General features: G+C 37.0%; 1 non-coding gene across 1 annotated transcript; it reads right to left on the reverse strand.

The window, feature by feature from the left end:
- Positions 1 to 6,734: 6,734 nt before the first annotated feature.
- LOC148576591 (small nucleolar RNA R71) lies at positions 6,735 to 6,842 on the reverse strand. Its single transcript, XR_015904082.1, has one exon. It is a non-coding gene; the product is annotated as a small nucleolar RNA R71 (small nucleolar RNA).
- Between the last annotated feature and the right edge of the window lie 769 nt (positions 6,843 to 7,611).

Genomic DNA, 7,611 nt, shown 5'->3' on the forward strand with positions numbered 1-7,611 from the left:
CCACCAAGGTCCTCCAAAGTGGCTTCTATTGGCCCACACTCTATAAAGATTCCCGAGAGTTTGTACGTAACTGTGACAGTTGCCAAAGAGCTGGTAATCTGCCTCATGGTTACGCCATGCCTCAACAAGGAATCTTGGAAATTGAGTTGTTTGACTTATGGGGAATTGACTTCATGGGACCTTTCCCACCATCATACTCAAACACTTATATTCTGGTAGCAGTTGACTATGTATCAAAATGGGTTGAGGCTATTGCCACACCCACCAATGATACTAAAACAGTGCTGAAGTTCCTCCAGAAACATATCTTTAGCAGGTTTGGTGTCCCTAGAGTACTTATCAGTGATGGGGGCACTCACTTCTGCAATAAACAGCTTTACTCTGCAATGGTTCGGTATGGAATTCGCCATAAGGTGGCTACTCCATATCATCCACAAACTAATGGGCAAGCTGAAGTCTCTAACAGAGAATTAAAGAGAATCCTAGAACGGACAGTAAGTACCCGTAGAAAGGATTGGGCACGGAGCCTGGATGATGCTCTGTGGGCTTACAGAACAGCATTCAAGACCCCTATAGGGACCTCTCCATACCAATTGGGACCTCTCCATACCAACTGGAATATCGGACCATGGTTAGAGGAAAGATTATTTATACCATCCCTGATAAGATCAGAGAGATCTTAAAGCTACCTCAGCTGAAAGACGATCCAGACTCCTTCAACAGGAAAATGATGAGAACAGACAAGGGCCTGGATAAGATTCTAGAGGACATATGTATCCCTGGAGCCAGGTGGACCACCAACACAAAGGGTGTCCCAAATCAACTCAAGAGAGAAGATCTCAACCCAGTCGCCAGAGGATGGCTGGACTTCATTGGGCATTCTCTGTTGCCTACTAGCAACCGTTCTGAAGTCACAGTTAAAAGAACAGTGATGATCCATTGCATCATGATGGGAAAGGAAGTGGAGGTTCATCAGCTGATCTCAGCTGAATTCTACAAAATTGCTAACAAAAATTCTAAAGAGGCCAGGTTGGCTTATCCAAGCGTGATTTCTCTGCTCTGCAAGGACGCCGGAGTAAGAATGGGAATAACTGAGTATATCTCAGTTGAGAAACCAATCACCAAAGCATCAATGGAAAAACAACAAGTGCAGGAGGATCCCACCAAGAAGAAAACACAGGAATTTCTCCCAGAAATCCCTCAATCTGAATACTGGGAGTATCTTGAGACGTCTGTCACCAAGATCCGGGAGGCTATGGAGCAAATAAAAAAAGAACAGAAGGAACACAGTCAAATGCTGACCTATATGTTTAAAGAACAAGAGGAGCAAGGGCGTGACTTAAGGGAATTGAAGCGCCAGAAGTTATCTCTTGAAGAATCAAGCACCCCACGGATCAGAGGAACACCTATTTCCCAGAACAAAGGTTGTTAAATTCCAATTTCTGCTTTAACTCTGTGATAGTGTCATTAGAGAAGTACACCTTAGGAGTCATATAGTAGTAATTAATATCTATTTTGATTTTATCTCCAATTAAGCCATAGTTTATTTTTCTCATCATCAGCAAACATGAATAAAATAGTAGATCTTTTGAATAAGAGGCAATAAAATTTTGAGTTTTAATAAGAGAAATTCTAATTAGTCACATGTGGTGGCAATACTTTCTGTCTTCTGAATGAATGCTTGAACAGTGGATATGTCTTTTGAATTTGTTGTTTAAAACTGTTAAATATGTTGGCTCTTGAAAGAATGGTGAACATGAAACATGTTATTAATAATCTGAAAAATCATAAAAATGATTCTTGAAGCAAGAAAAAGCAGCAAAAAAAAAAAGAGAGAAAAGCAGAAAAAGCCAATAGCCCTTAAAATCAAAAGGCAAGGGTAATAAAAAGGATCCTAAGGCTTTGAGCATTAGTGGATAGGAGGGCCTAAGGGAATAAAATCCTGGCCTAAGCGGCTAAATCAAGCTGTCCCTAACCATGTACTTGTGGCGTGAAGGTGTCAAGTGAAAACTTGAGACTGAGCGGTTAAAGTCAAGGTCCAAAGCAGAAGGAAGAGTGTGCTTAAGAACTCTGGACACCTCTAATTGGGGACTTTAGCAAAGCTGAGTCACAATCCAAAGGGTTCACCCAATTATGTGTCTGTGGCATTTATGTATCCGGTGGTAATACTGGAAAACAAAGTGCTTAGGGCCACGGCCAAGACTCATGAAATAGCTGTGTTCAAGAATCATCATACTGAAATAGGAGAATCAATAACACTATCTGAATTCTAAGTTCTTATAGATGCCAATCACTCTGAGCTTCAATGGATAAAGTGAGATGCCAAAACTGTTCGGAAGCAAAAAGCTGCTAGTCCCGCTCATCTAATTAGAATCTGAGCTTCACAAAAAAAAAAAAAAACTCTGAGATATTATTGCGTCTCAACCTATTAGTCTTCTATTTTATTTGTCTAATTTCTTGAGGACAAGCAACAATTTAAGTTTGGTGTTGTGATGAGCGGATATTTTATACGCTTTTTGGGGTTAATTTCATATAGTTTTTAGTATGTTTTAGTTAGTTTTTAGTTTATTTTCATTAGTTTTTAGGAAAAATTCATATTTCTGGACTTTACTATGAGTTGTGTGTTTTTTTGTAATTTCAGGTATTTTTCTGGCTGAAATTGAGGGAGCTGAGCAAAAATCTGATTCAGGCTGAAAAAGGACTGCTGATGCTATTGGATTCTGACCTCCCTGCACTCAAAGTGGATTTTCTGGAGCTACAGAACTCGAAATGGCGTGCTTCCAATTGCGTTGGAAAGTAGACATCCAGGGCTTTCCAGCAATATATAATAGTCCATACTTTTCTCAAGGATAGACGACGTAAACTGGCATTCAACGCCAGTTCTCTGCCCAATGCTAGTGTCCAGCGCCAGAAAAGGATTAAAAGTTGGAGTTCAACGCCAGAAATGGATCCAAACCTGGCGTTGAACGCCCAAAATGGCCTTATGCACGTGAATTGCTTAAATCTCATCCTCAGCACACACCAAGTGGGCCCCAAAAGTGGATCTCTATACCATCTGCTATAGTTTACTCATTTTCTTTAAACCTAGGCTATTAGTTTAGTATTTAAACAACTTTTAGAGACTTATTTTGCAGCTCATGACATTTTAGATCTAAACTTTGTACTCTTTGACGGCATGAGTCTCTAAACTCCATTGTTAGGGGTGAGGAGCTCTGCTGTGTCTCGATGAATTAATGCAAGTATTTCTGTTTTCTATTCAAACATGCGTGTTCCTATCTAAGATATCCATTCGCGCCTAACTGTGGAGAAGGTGATGATCAGTGACACTCATCACCTTCCTCAATCCATGAACGTGTGTCTGACAACCACCTCCGTTCTGCATCAGATTGAATGAATATCTCTTAGATTCCTTAATCAGAATCTCTGTGGTATAAGCTAGATTGATGGCGGCATTCATGAGAATCCGGAAAGTCTAAACCTTGTCTGTGGTATTCCGAGTAGGATTCAGGGATTGAATGACTGTGACGAGCTTCAAACTCGCGAGTGCTGGGCGTAGTGACAGACGCAAAAGGAGGGTGAATCCTATTCCAGCATGATCGGGAACCTCAGATGATTAGCCGTGCTGTGATAGAGCATTTGGACCATTTTCACAAGAGGAGGGGATGTAACCATTGACAACGGTGATGCCCCAACACACAGCTTGCCATAGAAGGACGTGCGTGCGTGAATCAGAGAAAAGAGGAAAGTAGAGATTCAGAAAACAAAGCATCTCCAAAACTCCAACATATTCTCCATTACTGCATAATAAGTAACTTTTAACCCATGCTCTTTTGTTCATTCGCAATTCAACTGATAAATATAATTGACTTCCTGACTAAGAATTGTAAAATAATCATAGATTGCTTCAAACTAACAATCTCCGTGGGATTCGACCCTTACTCACGTAAGGTATTACTTGGACGATCCAGTGCACTTGCTGGTTAGTGGTACGAGTTGTGAAAAGTGTGATTCACAATTCGTGCACCAATGATTAGCCGTGCCGTGACAGAGCATTTGGACCTTTTTCACAGAGAGGATGGGATGTAGCCATTGACAACGGTGATGCCCTATATAAAGCTTTCCATGGAAAGGAGTAGGACTGGTTGGATGAAGACAGCAGGAAAGCAGAGGTTCAGAGGAACGAAAGCATCTCTATACGCTTATCTGAAATTCTCACCAATGAACTACATAAGTATTTCTATCTTTATTTTCTGTTTATTTATTATTATTATTATTCGAAAACTCCATAACCATTTGATATCCGCCTGACTGAGATTTACAAGATGACCATAGCTTGTTTCATACCAACAATCTCTGTGGGATCGACCCTTACTCATGTAAGGTTTTATTACTTGGACGACCCAGTGCACTTGCTGGTTAGTTGTATCGAAGTTGTGACAAATTATGAATTAAGATTAGAGCACCAAGTTTTTGGAGCCATTACCAGGAATCACAATTTCGTGCACCAAGTTTTTGGCGCCGTTGCCGTGGATTGTTCGAGTTTGGACAACTGACGGTTCATCTTGTTGCTCAGATTAGGTAATTTTCTTTTTGTTTTATTTTCAAAAAAAAAATTGTTTTCAAAAATCTTTCAAAAAAAATTTCTTTTCCTTTTGTTTTCGAAAATTATTCTAAAATTTTAAGAATGAATTCTAAAGTTTCAAAATAGTATGCTGAAGTTTGGCTGGCCATCAAGCTTTAGACTAACCTGGTATGATTCCTGGAATCTTGATTGAGGACTGTGAATTCATTGCTTCTTTTTCCCTATATGTTTTCAAAAATTTTTTTTTTTAAAAATCATAAAAATAAAAAATATTCTTGTATTTCTTGTTTGAGTCTTGAGTCAATTTTAAGTTTAGTGTCAATTGCATGTTTTAAATTTTGCATAAAAATTTTTGAAAAATTCATGAATTCATAGTGTTCTTCATGATCTTCAAGTTGTTCTTGGTTAGTCTTCTTGTTTGATCTTCATATCTTCTTGTTTTGTGTCTTTTCTTGTTTTTCATATGCATTTTTAACTTGTTAGTGTCTAATTATTGAAAATCTCTAAGTTTGGTGTCTTGCATGTTTTTCTTTCATTAAAAATTTTCAAAAATAAGTCTTGATGTTCATCTTGATCTTCAAAGTGTTCTTGGTGTTCATCTTGATATTCATAGTGTTCTTGCATGCATTCATTGTTTTGATCTAAAAATTCTCATGCATTGAGTCTTTTTCATGTTTTTCTCTTTCTTCATTAAAAATTCAAAAATAAAAAAAAATATCTTTCCCTTTTTCACTCATAAATTTTCGAAAATTTGAGTTGACTTTTTCAAAACTTTTTAAAATTTAGTTGTTTCTTATGAGTCAAATCAAATTTTCAATTTAAAAATCTTATCTGTTCAAAATCTTTTTCAAAAATCAAATCTTTTTCATTTTTTCTTATTCATTTTCGAAAATTTTAAAAATATTTTTCAAAAATCTTTTTTTTATTTTATCTCATAATTTTCGAAAATATTATCAACAATTAATGTTTTGATTCAAAAATTTCAAGTTTGTTACTTACTTGTTAAGAAAGATTCAAACTTTAAGTTCTAGAATCATATCTTGTGATTTCTTGTGAATCAAGTCATTAATTGTGATTTTAAAAATCAAATCTTTTTCAAAACTAATTTCAATCATATCTTTTCAAAAATATCTTTTTATCTTATCTTTTTCAAATATCTTTTCTTACTTCTTATCTTTTAAAAATTGATTTTCAAAATTTGTTTCAACTAACTAATTAACTTTTTGTTTGTTTCTTATCTCTTTCAAAACTACCTAACTAACTATCCCTCTCTAATTTTCAAAAATATCTCCCTCTTTTTCAAAAAAAATTATTTTTAGTTAATTAATTGTTTAAATTTTAATTTTAATTTTAATTCTCCTTTAATTTTCGAAAATCATCAACTTCTTTTCAAAAATTAATTTTCAAAATTTTCTCTCTCTCATCTCCTTCTATTTATTTATTCATCTACTAACACTTCTCCTCACCTCATATCTCTACTCCTATCCTCACCCTTGTATTTGGATTATCCATTCTTCTTCACTCTTATTCCCTTTCTTCTTCTACTCACACAAAGGAACCTCTCTCTACTGAGGCAAAGAGGATCCCTATTATTATTTTCTGTTCCATTCTTTTTCATATGAGCAGGAGCAAGGACAAGAACATTCTTGTTGAAGCAGACCCTGAACCTGAAAGGACTCTAAAGAGGAAACTAAGAGAAGCTAAATTACAACAATCCAGAGACAACCTTACAGAAATTTTTGAAAAAGAAGAGGAGATGGCAGCCGAAAATAATAATAATACAAGGAAGATGCTTGGTGACTTTACTGCACCAAATTCCAATTCATATGGAAGAAGCATCTCCATCTCTACCATTGGAGCAAACAATTTCGAGCTTAAACCTCAATTAGTTTCTCTGATGCAACAAAACTGCAAGTTTCATGGACTTCCATCTAAAGATCCCTTTTAGTTCTTAACTGAATTCTTGCAGATCTGTGATACTGTTAAGACTAATGGAGTAGATCTTGAAGTCTACAGGCTCATGCTTTTCCCTTTTGCTGTGAGAGACAAAGCTAGAATATGGTTGGATTCTCAACCTAAAGATAGCCTGAACTCTTGGGATAAGCTGGTCACAGCTTTCTTAGCCAAGTTCTTTCCTCTTCAGAAGCTGAGTAAGCTTAGAGTGGATGTTCAAACCTTCAGACAGAAAGAAGGTGAATCCCTCTATGAAGCTTGGGAGAGATATAAGCAACTGACCAAAAAGTGTCCCTCTGACATGCTTTCAGAATGGACCATCCTGGATATATTCTATGATGGTCTGTCTGAATTAGCTAAGATGTCATTGGATACTTCTGCAGGTGGATCCATTCACCTAAAGAAAATGCCTGCAGAAGCTCAAGAACTTATTGACATGGTTGCTAACAACCAGTTTATGTACACTTCTGAGAGGAATTCTATGAGTAATGGGACGCCTCAAAAGAAGGGAGTTCTTGAAATTGATACTCTGAATGCCATATTGGCTCAGAATAAAATATTAACTCAGCAAGTCAATATGATTTCTCAGAGTCTGAATGGAATGCAAGCTGCATCCAACAGTACTCAAGAGGCATCTTCTGAAGAAGAAGCTTATGATCCTGAAAACCCTGCAATAGCAGAGGTGAATTACATGGGTGAACCCTATGGAAACACTTATAATCCCTCATGGAGAAATCACCTAAATCTCTCATGGAAGGATCAACAAAAGCCTCAACAAGGCTTTAATAATGGTGAAAGAAACAGGTTTAGCAATAGCAAGCCTTTTCCATCATCCACTCAGCAACAGACAGAGAACTCTGAACAAAATACCTCTAATTTAGCAAACTTAGTCTCTGATCTATCTAAGGCCACTTTGAGTTTCATGAATAAAACAAGGTCCTCCATTAGAAATTTGGAGGCACAAGTGGGCCAGCTGAGTAAGAAGATCACTGAAACCCCTCCTAGTGCTCTCCCAAGCAATACAGAAGAAAATCCAAAAGGAGAGTACAAGGCCATTGAATTGACCATCATGGCCG

This window comes from Arachis ipaensis, chromosome B1 (assembly GCF_059453495.1).
Source record: "Arachis ipaensis isolate K30076 ecotype BB chromosome B1, ASM5945349v1, whole genome shotgun sequence".
NCBI lineage: Eukaryota > Viridiplantae > Streptophyta > Magnoliopsida > Fabales > Fabaceae > Arachis > Arachis ipaensis.